This window comes from Engystomops pustulosus, chromosome 4, assembly GCF_040894005.1.
Source record: "Engystomops pustulosus chromosome 4, aEngPut4.maternal, whole genome shotgun sequence".
Taxonomy (NCBI): Eukaryota; Metazoa; Chordata; class Amphibia; order Anura; family Leptodactylidae; genus Engystomops; species Engystomops pustulosus.
Window position 1 is genome coordinate 9513951 of NC_092414.1, and position 13127 is coordinate 9527077.

The following is a 13127-nucleotide window of genomic DNA, read 5'->3' on the forward strand; positions in this document are numbered from 1 at the left end:
ATAGGGGTACAGTCAGTATAGGGGTACAGTACAGGAGATCACAGTATAGGGGTACAGTACAGGGATACAGTCAGTACAGGGGAGCACAGTACAGGGGTACAGTCAGTACAGCAGAATAGTACAGGAGAGCACAGTACAGGGGTATAGTCAGTACAGGGGAGCACAGTACAGGGGTATAGTCAGTAAGGGGAGCACAGTACAGGGGTACAGTCAGTACAGGGGTATAGTACAGGAGAGCACAGCACAGGGGTACAGTCAGTACAGGGGAGCACAGTACAGGGGTACAGTCAGTACAGCGGAGCACAGTACAGCGGTATAGTACAGGGGTACAGTCAGGGCTCCTCGGCTCGGCAGCCGCAGTACTCACAGCTCTCGGTTCCTCCGCCGCAGTGCCGGGCCCCCGGGGGCCACGGCTGGGGATGAAGTTAGTTGCGCGCAGTAAAGTTGCGGCTCCGGGGCCGCGGTGTCGGGCGGGGGCTCTGGCGCTCTGTGCCCGGCTCTGTGAGTGTCAGTGTGCTGCAGCAGCCGCGGCTCCTCCTCCTCCTCCTCCCCCACTGCTGCCGGACTCACCCCCTGCCGCAGCTGCCGCACAACCTCTTCACAGCTACAGCCAAAGCACCTGGAGTCATCCCGCGCCAACAGTTCTATCTTGTCCTGGGAAAGTTGGGTGACAGCTCCTACTGAGGGTAACCCCATCTTTACCAGTGTCCTGAATACAGGCCAGGGGCGTACCTCTGTATAACTGGCAAGATTTACTGTTCAGGGCTGTAGGAAAGCTGGGTGGCTTATGTGTAGTATACATTATCATTATGTGCGGACTATATGGCGGTATTATGTGTGTAGTATATGCTAGCATTATGTGAGGACTATATGGCGGTATTATGAGTGTAGTATATGCTAGCATCATGTGAGGACTATATGGCGGTATTATGTGTGTAGTATATGCTAGCATTATGTGAGGACTATATGGCGGTATTATGTGTGTAGTATATGCTAGCATTATGTGAGGACTATATGGCGGTATTATGAGTGTAGTATATGCTAGCATCATGTGAGGACTATATGGCGGTATAATGTGTGTAGTATATATTATCATTTTGTGAGGACTATATGGCGGTATTATGTGTGTAGTATATGCTAGCATTATGTGAGGACTATATGGCGGTATTATGTGTGTAGTATATGCTAGCATTATGTGAGGACTATATGGCGGTATTATGAGTGTAGTATATGCTAGCATCATGTGAGGACTATATGGCGGTATAATGTGTGTAGTATATATTATCATTTTGTGAGGACTATATGGCGGTATTATGTGTGTAGTATATGCTAGCATTATGTGAGGACTATATGGCGGTATTATGTGTGTAGTATATGCTAGCATTATGTGAGGACTATATGGCGGTATTATGAGTGTAGTATATGCTAGCATCATGTGAGGACTATATGGCGGTATAATGTGTGTAGTATATATTATCATTTTGTGAGGACTATATGGCGGTATTATGTGTGTAGTATATGCTAGCATTATGTGAGGACTATATGGCGGTATTATATGTGTAGTATATGCTAGCATTATGTGAGGACTATATGGCGGTATTATGAGTGTAGTATATGCTAGCATCATGTGAGGACTATATGGCGGTATAATGTGTGTAGTATATATTATCATTTTGTGAGGACTATATGGCGGTATTATGTGTGTAGTATATGCTAGCATTATGTGAGGACTATATGGCGGTATTATGTGTGTAGTATATGCTAGCATTATGTGAGGACTATATGGCGGTATTATGTGTGTAGTATATGCTAGCATTATGTGAGGACTATATGGCGGTATAATGTGTGTAGTATATATTATCATTTTGTGAGGACTATATGGCGGTATTATGTGTGTAGTATATATTAGCATTATGTAAGGACTATATGGCGGTATTATGTTTGTAGTATATGCTAGCATTATGTGAGGACTATATGGCGGTATTATGTGTGTAATATATGCTAGCATTATGTGAGGACTATATGGGGGTATTATGTGTGTAGTATATGCTAGCATTATGTAAGGACTATATGGCGGTATTATGTGTGTAGTATATGCTAGCATTATGTGAGGACTATATGGCGGTATTATGTGTGTAGTATATATTAGCATTATGTGAGGACTATATGGCGGTATTACGTGTGTAGTATATATTAGCATTATGTAAGGACTATATGGCGGTATTATGTGTGTAGTATATATTAGCATTATGTGAGGACTATATGGCGGTATTACGTGTGTAGTATATATTAGCATTATGTGAGGACTATATGGCGGTATTATGTGTGTAGTATATGCTAGCATTATGTAAGGACTATATGGTGGTATTATGTGTGTAGTTTATGTTAGTATTATGTGAGGACTATATGGCAGTATAATGTGTGTAGTATATATTATCATTATGTGAAGACTATATAGCGGTATTATGTGTGTAGTATATATTATCATTATGTGAGGACTATATGGCGGTATTACGTGTGTAGTATATATTATCATTATGTGAGGACTATATGGCGGTATAATGTGTGTAGTATATATTATCATTATGTGAAGACTATATGGCGGTATTATGTGTGTAGTATATATTATCATTATGTGAGGACTATATGGCGGTATTATGTGTGTAGTATATATTATCATTATGTAAGGACTATATGGCGGTATTATGTGTGTAGTATATACCGTACTAGCATTATGTGAGGACTATATGGGGGTATTATGTGTGTAGTATATGCTAGCATTATGTGAGGACTATATGGCGGTATTATGTTTGTAGTATATGCTAGCATTATGTGAGGACTATATGGCAGTATAATGTGTGTAGTATATGCTAGCATTATGTGAGGACTATATGGCAGTATAATGTGTGTAGTATATGCTAGCATTATGTGAGGACTATATGGCAGTATAATGTGTGTAGTATATATTAGCATTATGTGAGGACTATATGGCGGTATTATGTGTGTAGTATATATTAGCATTATGTAAGGACTATATGGCGGTATTATGTTTGTAGTATATGCTAGCATTATGTGAGGACTATATGGCAGTATAATGTGTGTAGTATATATTAGCATTATGTAAGGACTATATGGCGGTATTATGTTTGTAGTATATGCTAGCATTATGTGAGGACTATATGGTGGTATTATGTGTGTAGTATATACCATACTAGCATTATGTAAGGACTATATAGCAGTATTATATGTGTAGTATATGCTACCATTATGTGAGGACTATATGGCGGTATTATGTGTGTAGTATATGCTAGCATCATGTGAGGACTATATGGCAGTATTACGTGTGTAGTATATATTAGCATTATGTGAGGACTATATGGCAGTATTATGTGTGTAGTATATATTAGCATTATGTGAGGACTATATGGCAGTATTATGTGTGTAGTATATGCTAGCATTATGTAAGGACTATATGGCGGTATTATGTGTGTAGTATATGCTAGCATTATGTAAGGACTATATGGCGGTATTATGTGTGTAGTATATGCTAGCATTATGTGAGGACTATATGGCGGTATTATGTGTGTAGTATATGCTAGCATTATGTGAGGACTATATGGCGGTATTATGTGTGTAGTATATGCTAGCATTATGTGAGGACTATATGGTGGTATTATGTGTGTAGTATATGCTAGCATTATGTGAGGACTATATGGCGGTATTATGTGTGTAGTATATATAATCATTATATGAGGACTATATGGCGGTATTATGTGTGTAGTATATATAATCATTATGTGAGGACTATATGGTGGTATTATGTCTGTAGTATATGCTAGCATTATGTAAGTACTATATGGCGGTATTATGTGTGTAGTATATATAATCATTATGTGAGTACCATATTGCGGTATTATGTGTGTAGTATATTCTAGCATTATGTGAGGACTATATGGCGGTATTATGTGTGTAGTATATGCTAGCATTATGTGAGGACTATATGGCGGTATTATGTGTGTAGTATATGCTAGCATTATGTGAGGACTATATGGCGGTATTATGTGTGTAGTATATATAATCATTATGTGAGGACTATATGGTGGTATTATGTCTGTAGTATATACCGTACTAGCATTATGTGAGTACTATATGGCGGTATTATGTGTGTAGTATATGCTAGCATTATGTAAGGACTATATGGCGATATTATGTGTGTAGTATATGCTAGCATTATGTGAGGACTATATGGCGGTATTATGTGTGTAGTATATATTAGCATTATGTGAGGACTATATGGCGGTATTATGTGTGTAGTGTATGCTAGCATTATGTGAGGACTATATGGCGGTATTACGTGTGTAGTATATATTAGCATTATGTGAGGACTATATGGCGGTATTATGTGTGTAGTATATATTAGCATTATGTGAGGACTATATGGCAGTATTATGAGTGTAGTGTATGCTAGCATCATGTGAGGACTATATGGCGGTATTACGTGTGTAGTATATATTAGCATTATGTGAGGACTATATGGCAGTATTATGTGTGTAGTATATTCTAGCATTATGTGAGGACTATATGGCGGCATTACGTGTGTAGTATATATTAGCATTATGTGAGGACTATATGGCGGTATTATGTGTGTAGTATATGCTAGCATTATGTGAGGACTATATGGCGGTATTAAGTGGGCCCGACAAGGACATATTGTTTGGCTTTCTATACTGTATATTATCTTGGTCGCTTAATAGCAGGACTATGGAAGCTCCTTATTATTCAGATGCTTACTATGATCTAGGTAACCATATGGCGGTATTATGTGGGTCCTATAAGGTCCTTCATGTATTATTTGGATCCTATGTATTATATCTATATGGCGGTATTATGTGGGCCATAATAAGGGAGCATTGATTTGGATACAGTGTATTCTGATAACTATATGGCGCTATTATGTAGGTTTTTAAGGAAGAGTTTTATGTGGATGTTACGTATTATTTGGGCAGTGTATGGTTCTATTATGTGGGTGGTATATGGCGGTATTATGTGAAAACTACATGAAGGTATCATTTGGGTTCTAAATGGGAAAATTGTCTCTTTCAGACTGTCTTTTATTATCCTATTAACTATATGGCAGTATTATGTGCAAACTATATGGCGGTATTATGTGGGCTAAGGAGCTTTGATGTGGATACGGTATATTATTTTGGTTATCATATGACGCTATTATGTAGGTGTTTTGTGTATATTATCTGGGCGCTGTATGGTTCTATTATGACCCACTACTCCGGAGCCGTGACCCCTAAAACGATGCAAAAGTGGGTCCATTAGTAGAGAGCGGCCCCCAATCCCCGGATCACACTCAGTATCGGTACATATGACACGTTTCTGGGCTCTTACGATAATTCCCTCAACATTTTTTTTTTCGGATGGCGCTGGCCGCGCTCCAGACGTGACAGACACCAATTTTGCCAGAGTCACTTCTCGTAACGAGACGGATCCTCAAATCAATTTTCCGCCCTCAGATTGGAAAGTTTAAGAGGGTCCAAGCTGCCATCTCACCGCCGCGGCTAATTTGCGCACCCCAGCCCCCCCCCCCACCCACACAGAGACGGAGATTGGACGAGATAATTGCGTCGCTGGACGGTTGTCAGGAGGGAGAAAATACTTCACCGATTTAGAACTCGACAGGAAAAAATGGGAAAGGAGAAGCTGCTGAAAAACAAACCAATCTGATGCCCCTGTACAGGATAACACAGGGGGGGGGGGCACCCAAAAACTTAGCTATTCCTCTGTGGGCGGGGTTACACATTGTGCAATTATTGGCTTCAAATATTAATTACTATCGATTATCCACTCTTTACGCACCACTGAGTGCCAAGTGTTTTGGGAATATTTGGTGATAAATCAGCGGAACCACTGATACAAACAAAAATCCATGTAATGTTTTACACACTGCTGTGCTCTGTGCTCTCTGCAGCCAGTGTTATGTATTGTCCCTGGAGAGATGTGTAATCAGCCCTCACACTGCTGTGCTCTGTGCTCTCTGCAGCCAGTGTTATGTACTGTCCCTGGAGAGATGTGTAATCAGACCTCACACTGCTGTGCTCTGTGCTCTCTGCAGCCAGTGTTATGTACTGTCCCTGGAGAGATGTGTAATCAGACCTCACACTGCTGTGCTCTGTGCTCTCTGCAGCCAGTGTTATGTACTGTCCCTGGAGAGATGTGTAATCAGACCTCACACTGCTGTGCTCTGTGCTCTCTGCAGCCAGTGTTATGTATTGTCCCTGGAGAGATGTGTAATCAGACCTCACACTGCTGTGCTCTGTGCTCTCTGCAGCCAGTGTTATGTATTGTCCCTGGAGAGATGTGTAATCAGCCCTCACACTGCTGTGCTCTGTGCTCTCTGCAGCCAGTGTTATGTACTGTCCCTGGAGAGATGTGTAATCAGACCTCACACTGCTGTGCTCTGTGCTCTCTGCAGCCAGTGTTATGTACTGTCCCTGGAGAGATGTGTAATCAGACCTCACACTGCTGTGCTCTGTGCTCTCTGCAGCCAGTGTTATGTACTGTCCCTGGAGAGATGTGTAATCAGACCTCACACTGCTGTGCTCTGTGCTCTCTGCAGCCAGTGTTATGTATTGTCCCTGGAGAGATGTGTAATCAGACCTCACACTGCTGTGCTCTGTGCTCTCTGCAGCCAGTGTTAGGTACAGTCCCTGGAGAGATGTGTAATCAGACCTCACACTGCTGTGCTCTGTGCTCTCTGCAGCCATTGTTATGTATTGTCCCTGGAGAGATGTGTAATCAGACCTCACACTGCTGTGCTCTGTGCTCTCTGCAGCCAGTGTTATGTTTTGTCCCTGGAGAGATGTGTAATCAGACCTCACACTGCTGTGCTCTGTGCTCTCTGCAGCCAGTGTTATGTATTGTCCCTGGAGAGATGTGTAATCAGACCTCACACTGCTGTGCTCTGTGCTCTCTGCAGCCAATGTTATGTATTGTCCCTGGAGAGATGTGTAATCAGACCTCACACTGCTGTGCTCTGAGCTCTCTGCAGCCAGTGTTATGTAGTGTCCCTGGAGAGATGTGTAATCAGACCTCACACTGCTGTGCTCTGTGCTCTCTGCAGCCAGTGTAATGTATTGTCCCTGGAGAGATGTGTAATCAGACCTCACACTGCTGTGCTCTGTGCTCTGTGCAGCCAGTGTTATGTATTGTCCCTGGAGAGATGTGTAATCAGACCTCACACTGCTGTGCTCTGTGCTCTCTGCAGCCAGTGTTATGTATTGTCCCTGCAGAGATGTGTAATCAGACCTCACACCGCTGTGCTCTGTGCTCTCTGCAGCCAGTGTTATGTATTGTCCCTGGAGAGATGTGTAATCAGACCTCACACTGCTGTGCTCTGCGCTCTCTGCAGCCAGTGTTATGTATTGTCCCTGGAGAGATGTGTAATCAGACCTTACACTGCTGTGCTCTGTGCTCTCTGCAGCCAGTGTTATGTATTGTCCCTGGAGAGATGTGTAATCAGACCTCACACTGCTGTGCTCTGTGCTCTCTGCAGCCAGTGTTATGCATTGTGCCTGGAGAGATGTGTAATCAGACCTCACACTGCTGTGCTCTGTGCTCTCTGCAGCCAGTGTTATGTATTATCCCTGGAGAGATGTGTAATTAGACCTCACACTGCTGTGCTCTGTGCTCTCTGCAGCCAGTGTTATGTATTGTGCCTGGAGAGATGTGTAATCAGACCTCACACTGCTGTGCTCTGTGCTCTCTGCAGCCAGTGTTATGTACTGCCCCTGGAGAGATGTGTAATCAGACCTCACACTGCTGTGCTCTGTGCTCTCTGCAGCCAGTGTTATGTATTGTTCCTGGAGAGGTGTGTAATCAGACCTCACACTGCTGTGCTCTGTGCTCTCTGCAGCCAGTGTTATGTATTGTCCCTGGAGAGATGTGTAATCAGACCTCACACTGCTGTGCTCTGTGCTCTCTGCAGCCAGTGTTAGGTATTGTCCCTGGAGAGATGTGTAATCAGACCTCACACTGCTGTGCTCTGTGCTCTCTGCAGCCAGTGTTATGTATTGTTCCTGGAGAGGTGTGTAATCAGACCTCACACTGCTGTGCTCTGTGCTCTCTGCAGCCAGTGTTATGTATTGTCCCAGGAGAGATGTGTAATCAGACCTCACACTGCTGTGCTCTGTGCTCTCTGCAGCCAGTGTTAGGTATTGTCCCTGGAGAGATGTGTAATCAGACCTCACACTGCTGTGCTCTGTGCTCTCTGCAGCCAATGTTATGTATTGTCCCTGGAGACATGTGTAATCAGACCTCACACTGCTGTGCTCTGAGCTCTCTGCAGCCAATGTTATGTAGTGTCCCTGGAGAGATGTGTAATCAGACCTCACACTGCTGTGCTCTGTGCTCTGTGCAGCCAGTGTTATGTATTGTCCCTGGAGAGATGTGTAATCAGACCTCACACTGCTGTGCTCTGTGCTCTCTGCAGCCAGTGTTATGTATTGTCCCTGGAGAGATGTGTAATCAGACCTTACACTGCTGTGCTCTGTGCTCTCTGCAACCAGTGTTATGTATTGTCCCTGGAGAGATGTGTAATCAGACCTCACACTGCTGTGCTCTGTGCTCTTTGCAGCCAGTGTTATGTATTGTCCCTGGAGAGATGTGTAATCAGACCTCACACTGCTGTGCTCTGTGCTCTCTGCAGCCACTGTTATGTATTGTCCCTGGAGAGATGTGTAATCAGCCCTCACACTGCTGTGCTCCGTGCTCTCTGCAGCCAGTGCTATGTATTATCCCTGGAGAGATATGTAATCAGACCTCACACTGCTGTGCTCTGTGCTCCCTGCAGCCAGTGTTATGTACTGTCCCTGGAGAGATGTGTAATCAGACCTCACACTGCTGTGCTCTGTGCTCTCTGCAGCCAGTGTTATGTATTATCCTTGGAGAGATGTGTAATCAGACCTCACACTGCTGTGCTCTGTGCTCACTGCAGCCAGTGTTATGTATTGTCCCTGGAGAGATGTGTAATCAGACCTCACACTGCTGTGCTCTGTACTCTCTGCAGCCAGTGTTATGTATTATCCCTGGAGAGATGTGTAATCAGACCTCACACTGCTGTGCTCTGTGCTCACTGCAGCCAGTGTTATGTATTGTCCATGGAGGGATGTGTAATCAGACCTCACACTGCTGTGCTCTGTGCTCTCTGCAGCCAGTGTTATGTATTGTCCCTGGAGAGATGTGTAATCAGACCTCACACTGCTGTGCTCTGTGCTCTCTGCCGCCAGTATTATGTATTGTCCCTGGAGAGATGTGTAATCAGACCTCACACTGCTGTGCTCTGTGCTCTCTGCAGCCAGTGTTATGTATTGTCCCTGGAGAGATGTGTAATCAGACCTCACACTGCTGTGCTCTGTGCTCTGTACAGCCAGTGTTATGTATTGTCCCTGGAGAGATGTATAATCAGACCTCACACTGCTGTGCTCTCTGCAGCCAGTGCTATGTATTGTCCCTGGAGAGATGTGTAATCAGACCTCACACTGCTGTGCTCTGTGCTCTCTGCAGCCAGTGTTATGTATTGTCCCTGGAGAGATGTGTAATCAGACCTCACACTGCTTTGCTCTGTGCTCTCTGCAGCCAGTCTTAGATATTGTCCCAGGAGAGATGTGTAATCAGACCTCACACTGCTGTGCTCTCTGCAGCCAGTCTTAGATATTGTCCCAGGAGAGATGTGTAATCAGACCTCACACTGCTGTGCTCTGTGCAGCCAGTGTTATGTACTGTCCCTGGAGAGATGTGTAATCAGACCTCACACTGCTGTGCTCTGTGCTCTCTGCAGCCAGTGTTATGTATTGTCCCTGGAGAGATGTGTAATCAGACCTCACACTGCTTTGCTCTGTGCTCTCTGCAGCCAGTCTTAGATATTGTCCTAGGAGAGATGTGTAATCAGACCTCACACTGCTGTGCTCTCTGCAGCCAGTCTTAGATATTGTCCCAGGAGAGATGTGTAATCAGACCTCACACTGCTGTGCTCTGTGCTCTCTGCAGCCAGTCTTAGATATTGTCCCTGGAGAGATTTGTAATCAGACCTTTGTGTATGTTATGAGTAGCAGCAGGACTGTGATATATGGATTTATATTGAGGGGCATGTTCTCACACTGCTGTGCTCTGTGCTCTCTGCAGTCAGTGTTAGTGTGCTTGGAGAGATGTATAAGTTGTTATATGTATTTATATTCAGAACTGTAACTTCTCCAAGTACAATGAGCATATATTCTCACACTGCTGTGCTCTGTGCTATCTTCAGACAGTGTTAGGAATTGTCCCTGGTGATGTGTGTAATCAGACCTTTGTGTATCTTGTTTGTAGGAGCAACAGAACTGTGATATATGGATTTATGTTTTATGATTGTATTGAGGGGCGTATACCTTACACTCCTGTGCTCTGTGCTCTCTGCAGCCGGTTACAGTTATTGTCCCTGGAGAGATGTGTAATCAGACCTTTGTGTATGTTGTTAGTAGAAGCAGGACTTTGATATAAGGATATTATTATTATATATTCCAGGATTGTACTCAGGAGTGTGTCCTCACCCTGCTGTGCTCTTTGCTCTTTTCCGCCAGCATTCAGTATTGTCCCTGTAGATGTGCTTCATCACACCACTGTGTATGTTGTTAGTAGCAGCAGGACTGTGTAATATGGATTTATATTTCAGGATTCTAGTGGGGGTGTCCTCACACTGCTGTGTCCTGTGCTCTTTGCATTGAGTTGCTGAACAGCCCTTCCCTGCTGTGTAAACTGTCAGGTTGTTTGCGACAGACATCAATCACAAGAGGGTCTGCAGGGAAGTTGAATGCAGAGAGCACAGCAGTGTGAGGACTCCCCATGGAATATAAAATACATCTTTTAGTCACAAGTTTCTCAGTCATCATAAAGATGTTCCTCAGAGTCAAATCTTAACTCTACAACACTTGCAGGACTTGCTCATGCGTGACAAACGGCGTTGGGGGCGGTGCAAATGTCTCAGTGTAGTCGTAGTCAGCCGACTACGACACTGGAGTCTACACTGCACGGACCCAGTCGTTCATCTCAATAAAGTTTTTTGCTCTTTTTATTTATTTATTTTTTATCACGGGCAGAACCTAAACACTTAACCCTCCGGTGTGGTGGTGTCGTCTTCTTCAGTTTTCGAAATTTACTCCTTTCGGGGCGACTATGAGACGCGGTGACACGAATTATCGCTAGAAAACGCATTTCGCGGTTTCTGTGGAAACAGAAGGAGACGAGTTTTATTGTAAGATTTTCTATTACGGGGGGGGGGGGGGGTTAGTGACTGTAACAAAAGGCGGTGATTCAGCGGGTCCCCGTGTCACAGGAGCGGCGGCCTCATTACTGCAAGCGCCACCGCCGCCACTTTAATTAACTCCTTCAGGCTCAGGCCACAGGCAGGGAGGTCGTAGGAAAAACGTTCGTTCAGGATGATATAAATAAAGTTATTAAAATTCAACGACTATAAACTGCTTTGTTTACCGCATAAATATACCGTAGTCAGGAGGATCTGACAGGGAGGGCGCGGATAATTCACTAACATTTACACTTTTTATGACAACCCAGGAGGAAGATTTCATCTTGTTGTCAGAATTTTGACAGAAAGAAAGTTAATTGCTGTTTATCATGTTGTATCTGTGCGGCCGACTGACTACAGAGACAGAGGGGGAGGGGAGGGGCGACCCCAGAGAGATGCTGAGCGGACAGTATGGAAAGCGGGAGGACATCCTGATTATCATACCCCAGAGCTGCACTCACTATTCTGCTGCTGGTGCAGTCACTGTGTACATACATGACATTACTTATCCTGTACTGATCCTGAGTTACATCCTGTATTATACTCCAGAGCTGCACTCACTATTCTGCTGCTGGTGCAGTCACTGTGTACATACATGACATTACTTATCCTGTACTGATCCTGAGTTACATCCTGTGTTATACCCCAGAGCTGCACTCACTATTCTGCTGCTGGTGCAGTCACTGTGTACATACATGACATTACTTATCCTGTACTGATCCTGAGTTACATCCTGTATTATACTCCAGAGCTGCACTCACTATTCTGCTGCTGGTGCAGTCACTGTGTACATACATGACATTACTTATCCTGTACTGATCCTGAGTTACATCCTGTATTATACTCCAGAGCTGCACTCACTATTCTGCTGCTGGTGCAGTCACTGTACATACATGACATTACTTATCCTGTACTGATCCTGAGTTACATCCTGTATTATACTCCAGAGCTGCACTCACTATTCTGCTGCTGGTGCAGTCACTGTGTACATACATGACATTACTTATCCTGTACTGATCCTGAGTTACATCCTGTATTATACTCCAGAGCTGCACTCACTATTCTGCTGCTGGTGCAGTCACTGTACATACATGACATTACTTATCCTGTACTGATCCTGAGTAACATCCTGTATTATACTCCAGAGCTGCACTCACTATTCTGCTGCTGGTGCAGTCACTGTGTACATACATGACATTACTTATCCTGTACTGATCCTGAGTTACATCCTGTATTATACTCCAGAGCTGCACTCACTATTCTGCTGCTGGTGCAGTCACTGTGTACATACATGACATTACATATCCTGTACTGATCCTGAGTTACATCCTGTATTATACTCCAGAGCTGCACTCACTATTCTGCTGCTGGTGCAGTCACTGTGTACATACATGACATTACTTATCCTGTACTGATCCTGAGTTACATCCTGTATTATACTCCAGAGCTGCACTCACTATTCTGCTGCTGGTGCAGTCACTGTGTACATACATGACATTACTTATCCTGTACTGATCCTGAGTTACATCCTGTATTATACTCCAGAGCTGCACTCACTATTTTTTCATGTTGATGTGAGAGTGAAGACACTGATACACTGTAACGAGGGTAATGAATCTCATGTGAGGAGTCACGGGGATGATTGAAGGAATTAGTTTAATTGGGTTTAAAACAAAAAGGATCACATGTGAGATGGGGGGAATTTGCAGATCATTTTTTAGTTCTGCTGTGTTACAGTTCGTGATGGAATATATATTGGAGGCAAAAGAAAAGTCCATGT

At 43.8% G+C, this 13127-nt stretch overlaps 2 protein-coding genes across 3 annotated transcripts in view; one reads left to right on the forward strand and one right to left on the reverse strand.

The window, feature by feature from the left end:
• Positions 1-527, reverse strand: part of RASSF8 (Ras association domain family member 8) — a 42824-nt gene extending 42297 nt beyond the window's left edge. Inside the window, exon 1 of the mRNA XM_072145079.1 lies at positions 368-527. The gene's annotated coding sequence lies outside the window, so the exon portion shown is untranslated. The remainder of the gene's footprint in view (positions 1-367) is intronic.
• Positions 528-556: 29 nt separating this feature from the next.
• LMNTD1 (lamin tail domain containing 1) overlaps positions 557-13127 on the forward strand; it is an 81575-nt gene continuing 69004 nt past the window's right edge. Inside the window, exon 1 of one of the 2 annotated variants that reach the window (XM_072145078.1) lies at positions 557-686. The gene's annotated coding sequence lies outside the window, so the exon portion shown is untranslated. The remainder of the gene's footprint in view (positions 687-13127) is intronic. The other variant, XM_072145077.1, reaches the window with a different exon arrangement.